Below are 11280 nucleotides of genomic sequence, written 5' to 3'. Positions count from 1 at the left end.
TGGAATAGCGTATGAGGTGTTGGTCTATTCCCAGTTTCTTCCATATAACTTCCAATTTTCCCAAGAGTTTTTATCAAGAAAGTTTTTATCCCAATAGTTGGACGCATTTGCTTTACCAAACAGAAGATTACTATTATCATTTCCTGCTATTGCACCTAGCCTATTCCACTTATCTACTACTCTAATTATTAATCAATACCAATATTGACTGTATTTATGATTAATGAGTTATAATATAATTTTAGATCTGGTAGGACTATGTCACCTTATTTTGCACTTTTTTTTCATTAAATAAATGGAAATTCTTGATTTTTTATTTCTCCAAATGAATTTACTTATATCTTTTTCTATCTCATTAAGGTAATGTTTTTGGAATTTTGATTGTTAAGGTGGTAAAAAAGTAGTTTAATTTTGGTGGAATTACCATTTTATTAACTTAGCTCAACTTATCCATGAGCAGTGGATATTTTCCCAGTTATTGAAATGTGATTTTATTTGTGTGAGAGTGTTTTGTAATTGTTTTCAAAAGTATTTCTGAGTCTTACTTAACAGAAAGACTTCCAGGTATTTTATATTGTCTGAGGTTATTTTGCATGGGATTTATCCTTCTAGGTCTTTCTGCTGTAGCTTGCTAGTCATATATAGAAATGTTGAGAATTTATGAGGGTTTACTTTATATCCTGTGACTTTGTTAAAGTTGCTAATTTTTCCATTAGCTTTTTAGATGACTTTTCGGGATTCTCTAGCTATACTATCATGCCATCTGCAAACAGTGAGTTTTGTCTCTTGCTTCCCAATTTTAATTCTTTCAATTTCTTTTTCCTCTTACTGCTGTAGCTAACATTTCTAATACAATATTGAATAGTAGTTGTGATAATGGGCATCCTTGTTTCACCCCTGATCTTATTGAGAATGCCTCTAGATAATCTGTGTTGTATAATACTTGTTGATGGTTTAAGAGAGATAATAGTTATTATTCTAAGGAACAATCCATTTATTCCTAAACTCTCTAGTGTTTTTAATAGGAATGGGTGATGAATTTTGTCAAAAGCTTTCTCAGCATCTATTGATGTGATCATATGATTTCTGATAGGTTTCTTATTGATATAATTAATTATTCTAACAGTTTTTCTAATATTGAACCAACACTGCATTCCTGGGATAAATCCTACTTGATCATAATATATCCTAGTGATAACTTGTAATCATTTTGCTAAGATTTTATTTTAAGATTTTTGCATCTATATTCATCAGGGAAATAGGTCTATAATTTTCTTTCTCTGTTTTAACTTTTCATGGTTTAGGTATCAGCACCATATTGATGTCACAGAAAGAGGAAGAATTCCACCTTCATATATTTTTCCAAAGAGTTTATATAGAATTAAAACTAATTATTCTTTAAATGTTTGATAGAATTCACTTGTGAATTCATCTGGTCCTGAAGATTTTTTCTTAGGGAAGTTCAATAATGACTTTTTGAATTCTTTTTTTCTTAGATAGGGTTATTTAGCTATTTAATTTCCTTTTCATTTAACCTGAAGATCTTATATTTGTAAATATCTGTCCATTATCAAATTTATTTTCATAGAGTTGGCAAAATAATCCTCAATTATTACTTTAATTTCTTCCTCATTGTGGTGAGTTCAACTTTTTTATTTATGATATGAGCAATTTGGTTTTCTTCTTTATTTTTTTAATCAAATTGACCAGAGGTTTGTCAATTTTAGTGTTTTGTTCATAAAACCTACTCTTGGTTTTATTTATTAGTTCATTAGTTTTCTTGCTTTTGATTTTAATAATTTTTCCTTTAATTTTTAGAATTTCTAATTTAGTATTTAATTGGGGGGTTTTAAATTTGTTCTTTCTTTAATTTTTATTTGTGTATTTTATTCATTGATTTCCTCTTTCTCTAATTTATTCATGTAAACATTTAAAGATATATGTCCCCTGACAGTTACCTGGAGAGTATCTCATAGGTTTTGGTGTGTTGTTTCATTACTTTTATTATGTAGGATGAAATTATAAATTATTTCTATTATTTGTTATTGTCTCCACTCATTCTTTAAAATGAGGTTATTTAATTTCCAATTAGTTTTGCATTTTCCAAGAACTTGTTTCCTTGTTGTGAGATGTTAACTTTGTCTTGCAAGGTGTTAATTTTTTCTTGAGTTTCGTTTGCCAATTATTCCCATTGATTTTTATACTACTTCATGATTTCTTCAAGGGAATCTTTCAGGGCTGGAGACCCATTCATATTCTCCTCAAAAGTTCTTGATATCTTTGGGTTCAGATGTGTACTTTCAAAGTAATTCTCAATAGGCCCCCCTCCCTGATGGCCTTTCTTCATTTTCCTGGAATCTTGTGTTGGAGGAGGGACTGGCTCTCAGAGGTTTGCTTTTGAGAACCCTAGAGGATTTGTTTACTTGGCTTAGTAACTCCATGTAGACCAGTCAGTAGGGGGTGCTGATTGCTTTCTCTAGAATGTTTGAGGTCTTCTCCATAGGCATGGAGTGTGTGAGGGGTAGCAGCAGGGTCTGAATTGTCCTTGAATAATGTGGGCTGGGCCCTGGGGAAGGTAGTAATTTCCTTTACAGCTGAAGGAGTTTTGCTGCACACACCTGAGCCTAAGACACTGGGGGCAGGAGGTGTTACTGTTTGTTTTGGGAAGAGGGCACAGCTAAAATTCTGGAGCTCAAGGTCTCCAAGTCCAAGAGGTCAATGTCCAGCCATGTTGTGCAACTCTGTGCTGGAACTCGCCCTCCAGCCAGGTGGCTGGGACTCACCAGACCTTTGTTCACCACCCCAGCCAAAAATTCTGTGGGTAGAGTTGATCCTCAGACCTGCCACTCACCAAAGCCTCCACAGCTAAGACTGGTCTTCTGGCTTCACCCCACCTCCTGCTGGCTCTCTGTTCCTGGTTCAGAGACAGATCTTTTTGCAGATGTTCTCTCAGCTTCTCTTTCTTGATTTTGCTGATCAAATTTCTGTTAAGAGGTTTCATTCATTGTTATTTTTGAGTGGAATCCAGGAGACCTTAGCACAGTGCCTGTCTGCTCTCCATCATCTTGGCTGGAAGAAAGAATTAAACTTATAAAGTGCTCATCAGATTCAGAAAACTTGTTTTTGTTGTTACTGTTTGTGTTTGTGTGTGTGTTTTGTTTTGTTTCGTTTTTCTTCCTCTGGATGGGTATAACATTTTCCATAGCCAGTCTAATGCCGTTGTCCTCAATCTTTGAACTGCTGAGAGGAGCTGCTTCCATCAAGATTGTTGATCTCACAATGTTATTGGTAATGTGTACATTCTTCTCTTGGTTCTGTCCCTTTGCTCAGCATCAAATCCCATAAGTCGTTCCATGCTTCTCTAGAGTTCAACCATTTATGCTTTCTTATAGAACAACAGTATAGTATTCATGTACTATAAGTTGGTTAACCATTCCCCAATAGATGGACATCCCCTCAATTTCCAAGTCTTTGTCATTACAAAAAGAGCTACTATAAATATTTTGGAACAACTAGGAATTTTCCTGTTTTTTTGTAATTTCTTTTGGATATAGCTCTAGAATTGGAATTGCTGTGTTAAAGAGAATGAACATTTTCCTTGCTCTTTGGGCATAATTCCATATTGCTCTCCAGAAAAGTGGGATCTGCTCCCAACTACAGTAATGCATCAATTTCCCAGTCCTCCAACAACCTCTCCAACATTGATCATTTTCCCTTTTTCTCAACTTGGCCAATCTAAGAGGTGTAAGGTGATACCTCATAGTTGTTTTCATTTGCATTTCTCTAATCAATAATGATATGGATCGTTTTCTTTTATTTATATTTTATACATATAAAATATGGCTGTTAATTCAGATCACAGTTGAAGCAGAAAACAATAAAGTACAATCACTGAGGTGATTGGTAAAGATTTGTCAAAATCTTGGAAGATATTTCAATGCTTTTCCTAAAGCAGGAATTTTTTATTATTTTCTCAATATAATTATGTCTGACTGGCAGAGACATAGTACACGTTTAAGATTTAAGAAATGATGAATATCCTAAAATGAAATAAACTCCAGGAACTCAACCTTGTTATTTTCTCTATTGTGTTATAATATAGGTTCAGTATTTTAAGAAATTTATATTATAGAATTTGGTCTAGATTTGTAATTTCATCAATATGAAGTCATTCTAAGTAGGGAAACTCATACACCAATACAATTTAGCAACTCATTTATAATTTACAGTCAGAGATAAACTTAAGACCACTGAATGGTCTTAATGGCCAGTATGTATGAGAGACAGCACTTGATTACAGATTTCTCTGATTTCAAAAATTTCCCTAAACTGTAATTCACAATTTCCTTATATTCAATAAGTACTTTTTTCTTTTTTTAAAAAATCTTGGTTAATGAAAAGGATTGAACTTGTGATTTTATTGGCATAGGGAATTCCTTTGTGAAAAAATTTTCCTTCACAAATTCAGGCTAAAATCTTTCTTAGGGAACTGTGAAAAAATAAAATACTCAATGTCACACAGCAAAAAATAAACCCAGGCTTTACAAACTCAATGACAAATTCTCTTTCCTCTCCTCATTCTTTTAAGTTTCAGTGTTCTTTGATCATACTGTTCTTAAATATGAGAGATCACTGTGAGATTTATTGTTTTCCCCTTACTTCTAACCTAATTTTTGAATTTATATATAAGGAGCAACACTTATGGAGCAAAGGTCCAACATTGCCACCAACATTGGTGACAAAATGAATACCCAATAGACATAGAAGGGACAGGCAAAAACCTAACTGAATTAGCAAACCTCCTGAAGGAGAGAGATGGCATCATTTTATAAGAGAATCAAACCCCTGCCTCCTTGTTGACAATCACCTTTCCTCAGGATCCTGGGGGGCAGGGGTAGTCCTGAGACCCAGAAGCCTTAGAAATAGCACATTCTTATCCCAATCCTTTCAGTCCTTAATTGTCACAGAGGTATAATTATGGAGAGATAACTACCATCTCAGTCATAACCACATTCACATAACAGTTACTTCTGAAAAGCATAAGGAAGAAGACTAATCTGCTTCTAATCTAGAACCATAGTTTCTCTATTTGTCACTCTATAAGTCACTGGCTTAATGATTTTTCATTCATTCAGTTATGAATTCATTCACTACTTTCCTCCACCATAACCCCAAACATGCGCATATTGCTGGAAATTTTATGTATTACAGTATAAGGTCAAGGGTCATAAGATAAATAAATATGAGTAAACCATTCATGGGGAGCAATGTTGGATAATGGCAAGATTCATAGTCTGGAAGTTTGAGACCCAGGCTTTCAACCTGATTATATCATTTATCTGTGGTAATTCTTTTATCTCTCTAAATATTATTTAACCATAATGTCCCTATCCATTTCCATGGAGTGTTAAAAAGTCCATATTCTAACTCATTTGCCCTGGAAGTTCACAACTTGGCAGTTCAAACAGAATATTTAAAGATCCTTTGAAAAGTTGAAGTATTTCAAATGGCATTTCTTTTAACAGCAGAAGTCTTAGCTACTATCCTTTGTAAGCATCATTCTCCTTTTGGTTCCTCCATCTGTTCTTGTCCTTTAGACTTTGATTCAAAAAGAATAAAATAAATTTTTTACTTGAAAACTTATTTGTGAATTAGATTGCTGCATGTAAGTTCTTTTTCTAGCTTGATGTTTCTCAGTGGGATGTGTCATTCCAGTCCAGATTTCCAAGTTCTTGCGAGTTGTGGAACCACAAAGTCTCCTTTCTCTATCAAATGATTCCTTCCTTAGTACTTGATATTTAAACTTTGAAATTGGAAAAAATAGATATCAGAAAGTTTAGAATTACTACAAAATTTATTTTTTTTGCTCATGATCTACCATCTTCTTTGGTAATTCTGGTTCTCATCTGGGTTCCAGTTAAATGAACAAATTGAGTATTATAAGTCCCTATAAGTGAGATGTCCAATAAATTCTGGATTTCTGAAAAGCTGCACTGAATTGTTTGAAACCTTCATTTTTTCTGTTCAGACATCAGGGGGAAATAAAAGTTGTTTCTACAAATCCAAATAGAGACTATAAGTTCATATCAACTAACGAAGTTGACTTTGGATTTGGAAGACTTTCATCATGGTCATTCTTATTCCCAAAGCATCTATTACTGCATTTATTACATAATCTAAATGATAATATAATGAATTTGTAAAATTTCTATAACAATATATATGGCAACTCATCTACACCCTTATCTTTTGAAATTGTTGTCTATATTTTCTTAGATCTCCTCCACAGAATGTATGCTCACCTAATTGAAGGCTATTATAAGTGAATCAATATATCACATGTGTAATATATTAAAATGTCAAGGTATAATTCTTTTACCTATAATATCTATCTACATTTGAGAACTGGAGGTAAGCAGTGAGTTCATTCCTAGTATGGAAGATGACCTCTGTAGGCACACAAGAATGGTAAATTGATGTAACAACTATTAGTAAAGTTTTTCTTTTTGTTTTGTTTTGTTATTTTTTTAGTTTTTGCAAGGCAATGGCTTAAGTGGCTTGCCCGAGGCCACACGGTTAGGTAATTATTAAGTGTCTGAGGTCGCATTTGAACTCAGGTACTTCTGACTCCAAGACCGGTGCTCTATCCAGTGTGCCACTTAGCCACCCCAAAAGTTTGTTAGCAACGCTCTGGTATGAAATGGTCTATATGTGGTTTTGTGTTTGGAAGGTAAATTGAATTTTTTTTGGGGGGTAGCCTTTAAAGAAGAGATAGAGAGTTTATATTTTATCATAAAGGTAACAGAGACTCACAGATTATATTATTGTGTGAGAAAAATGATTTCATTATAGATATTTAAATATTGCTTTTAAAGATAAGGAATAGAATCTATTTTTCAGAATTAAATTTTTAAATAGAAAATTCAAATTCACTTCTCAAAAGCTATATGATTGCTAGGGAATCAAGCCCCTCTTACCTGTTTTGAACTTCCATTTTAAAGAAAAGAAAGTTCCACATTAACTCTAACCTTTTTCCTTCTAAGTCATTTACTTTGTCAACAATGTATTGAGGGGCAGCTAGGTGGCACAGTGGATAGAGCACCGGCCCTGGAGTCAGGAGTCCCTGAGTTCACATCCAGCCTCAGACACTTAATAATTACCTAGCTGTGTGGCCTCAGGCAAACCACTTAACCCCGTTTGCCTTGCAAAATAAAAAAAAACAAAAAACAATGTATTGAATATAAAATATGATGGCAGTTTACTCTTTTTAAAATGTATAGTAGAATTAGTTTACATCAAGTTTGATTATGGGCAGTTTTCATAGCCAAGGACTTCACAATTTCTGAAAATAATTCTAAACACAGTGAGTTTTTTCTTTCATGCCAGTGAGGGATTAAAAAGGACAAAATAAACTGTGCATTAACCTGAGGACAAGAGGGTTAAAATCTAGCAGTTATTTAAGTAAAAGTTAAAGACTTCCTGAATCACTGAATAAATTCTTTGCCCTCAATAGTTCTAGGTCTTCCATGCAAAGTGTCTCTTTCTGGTATTCTTATGATTCAGTTTCTTCTTCCGTCCTACACAGGAACATATATTTGGAACTAAAATGACCTTAGAGCTGATAAAATCAAATATCTTCATTTTTAAGAAGAGGAAACTGAGGAGATCTAGAGTAAATGCCCAGAGCCTAGAATGTTCTCCCTTCTCATCTCTACCTTCGCACATCTGGGGCTCCTTCAAGTCCCAGCTCTCCATAATTCCAATGTCTCCTATCTGTTGTTTATTTCCACTTTATCCTCCATATAGTTTTTCTTTCTTCTATTTTTTTTGGTAAGTAAATTGTATGCTCTCTTGATCATTATCTTTTTGTGTATTGGTACATTTGTCTGTCTTTCTTTGTATCTGCAACACTTATCTCAGGTCCTTGCAGGTATTAGACACTTATAATTCTTATTGACTGACCCAAACAGCAAAAATGACAAAGTGAATTATTAAGAGCAATTGGGTATAAATTAAAAAAAAAGAATTATTAATCACAATTGGAGTATATTATAGTTTGGCAGCTAGGTGGTGCAGTGGATAGAATCCTGGGTCTGAAGATAGTTAAAATATGGCTTCAGGTACTAGATTTGTGACTTTCCTGGGCAAGACACTAAACATTGTTCCTTCATTTTTCTCATCTGTAAAAGAACTAGAGAAGGAAATGCAAATCATGCAAGTATATTTGCCAAGAAAACTTCAAATGATGTCAAAAGAATCAGACATAATTGAAAAATGACTTAACAGCATTATAATATATCCATTGGCATATTATAGTTCACTGAAGCTCTACAAAAAACAATATATCTATGTTATTAGTAACCCAGATTTTATAATTTCTAATAGTGGAACTATGCTAACAGCTAATGAAAATATTATACACCTGCCTCATTTTCTTATCTTGCTCAAATGTCTCCATGTCCTTGCTTTTAATCTCATCCCAAAAACTCTTCATGACTTTATTCACCAGACTGATTCAAACTTTGATGATTAATAAGCAACCTTTCATTCTATCTATTTATTAAATTCTTTCATCCTGGTTTCCCGAGATAATTTAAGCCCATTATTATTAATTTTTAGCTATACTTTATATGCTTTTTAGCCTACAGAAGTAAGATCTTTTTCATATGTCATATTCTAAAACCATTGTGTGTCTATAGGATTTTAAATTTTCAGGTCCTCAAATGTATCTGAGATAGCATAAAGGTATATATGGTACTACCCCCAGAACACAATAAAATCTGGTCCATTCTGTGACTTATTTCTTGTGTACCCATAGTGCTTCAGTCAATCAACAAACATTTATTAAGTACCTACAAAGTATCAGCATTTTATTAAGCTGTAAATTCATAAAGAAATGGGGAGATCCAACAAAAATTCTGAGTAGTTTTCTTATTTTCTTACTTACTTCTTCTTTCTTACTTTCTCTTAATATCAGAAGACAACCGTAGGTTGATTGTACATTGATGAGCCCTCAATTTTTTGCAAAATGAACAGCTTTTTTTAACTCATTTATTTCTTTGCTGTCATTCTTAGTCTTTCTTTGTAACATGTTTCAGTCTTCTCATTTTCTCCTCCCCTTCTATAGTTTTTTTTTTATTCTTTAAAGATGGTAGCTTTCCCACAATATACAGATATACAACATGGTTTGCATACTGGCAATGAAATTTTGGACTTTTGTTTTGAAGAAGTTTAATGTAATTTCAAGAATTTTGCAGATTTCCACATGTCAGGTAACCTGTTCTCCTCTTCTCCAGTTATGGATTTATGCATCATCCATTGTGTTATCTGATTATATCCTGATTAAGGTATCATGTAGGCTTTCAAACTACATATAACAATGCATACATTATATATTATTCATTAATGTGGCATTTCCTATTTGGATTGTTAGGCCAAATATAATTATGGTTCTCAAGCAGTAGGTGATAGAAATGTTAGGACTTGATGCAACCAACTTAATATTTTTAAAAACATTTTGAGTAATATATAATCTAGAAGAAAATTCTCTTTGATATGAATTCAGCACTAAATTGTCTTCATGATATTGGCGAATGCCTTTGCTAAGCATGTGTTGTTTCCATTAAAATAATTTCATAAGGAAATAAAGCTAATATATCTCTCGATCAACAAAAGTATCTAAACAGCAAATTCCTAATTTATTTGGCATATGGGTGGCTAGGTTGCACAGTGGATAGCGCACAGGCCCTGGAGTCAGGAGGACCTGAGTTCAAATTTGACATTAGACACTTAGTAATTGCCTAGCTGTGTGGCCTTGGGCAAGCCTCGTGACCCCATTGCCTTGCCAAAAAAAAAAAACCTAAAAAAAACCTAATTTTTTTGGCATAACAGTGAGGGCAACCCAGGATAAGAATTAAAATTTGTTTGCAAAAGATTAAGGACGATGGTAGCATAAGAGTATGGACATTTTAATTTCCAAATAAGAGATTATTTTTAAATAATATTTTCCCCCTTATGAAAATGCCCTAAGATTATTCAAAAGAAAGCAAGCAAACAAAAAAAATAGACATTCTTCACATCTTCAAATTTCTGTTAAATGTTAAAATAAGATTAAAAAGATAAAATAAGAGTTCAACAAGGAATTTTACTGAGAAAAAAATCTGACCCATGAATTCAATGACAATTCTTGGGTGAGCTATTAACACAGAAATAATAAAAATTCATAATATAGTTATGGCTTCTAATATTCCTTCCCTGATGATATGAATCCGTGATCTCATCTCCTAAACAGTGCCAATTACTGTAGCTTTCCCAGAGAGTACTTGCTGTACCCTAGAGGAAAAAGACAGTCAAGTAATCTTTTCTTGAAATTTACTAATCCAATTATTTTAATCAATATTTCTTTGCCCTCTGACTGCCTGATTATTCTCTCTTTAGATTCTGAGCATGGAAACTTAGAATAGCTTTATCAGAAACTTATCTATGAAATAAGTTTTATAGTCTATTTTAAATATGTTTTTAAAAAGATCACATTTAGCACTAAATTTAACTTATAATTTTAGGGTATTGCATAAGAATATAAGATTAGCATAATCTTTAAAATCATATAAATTGATCATTCTGTTCAGTTCCGTTTGATTGTCATAATTTAAAATGCTGCATACATAAATTAAAAAGTTCTGAAAAAATACAAATTCCAAGTTATGAAGCAAACCTAAATAATCATGCTTATCTTTATCTGGCATAAATTCAATAAAAGTAAATTGAATATTAAGTTATGAAGTTCAGCCTGTTGCCAGTTAGTCTGCTAAAACAAAAAAAATGTATCAGCACACAAGAAATTTATAGTCTCATGGAAGGAAATCTTATATTCTCATGAGAGTTTGGGTGGATTTGAGAAAACTATATCTATATAAGTAAATATAAAATAAAAACCATACAGAATTGAGTTATAAGAGAAGGTTTGATTCAATCTAAATGCTAGTTTCACAATGACCATCTCAGTTGTTGAGTAATGAATAAACCCTTTTACCTAAGTCAATAACAAATAGAATTAATAGAAATTATACAAACTAAAACACAACAGAAAGTACTGAATGATTGAGCTCTCCCACTGGAACTGATTAATTGAGAAAATGTCTAATATCTAGAGGCAACTTGAAGGCATACTTGATCAAGCATTACTATGAAGAAAACTAATGTGTGTGTGTGTATATATATATATATATATATATATATATATATATATATATATATATATATATATATATATTTAAGGCT

The sequence above is a fragment of the Macrotis lagotis genome, chromosome 5 (assembly GCF_037893015.1).
Source record: "Macrotis lagotis isolate mMagLag1 chromosome 5, bilby.v1.9.chrom.fasta, whole genome shotgun sequence".
Lineage (NCBI taxonomy): Eukaryota > Metazoa > Chordata > Mammalia > Peramelemorphia > Peramelidae > Macrotis > Macrotis lagotis.
The sequence above is the reverse complement of the archived record's forward strand: the minus strand, read 5'-3'. Positions refer to the sequence as shown.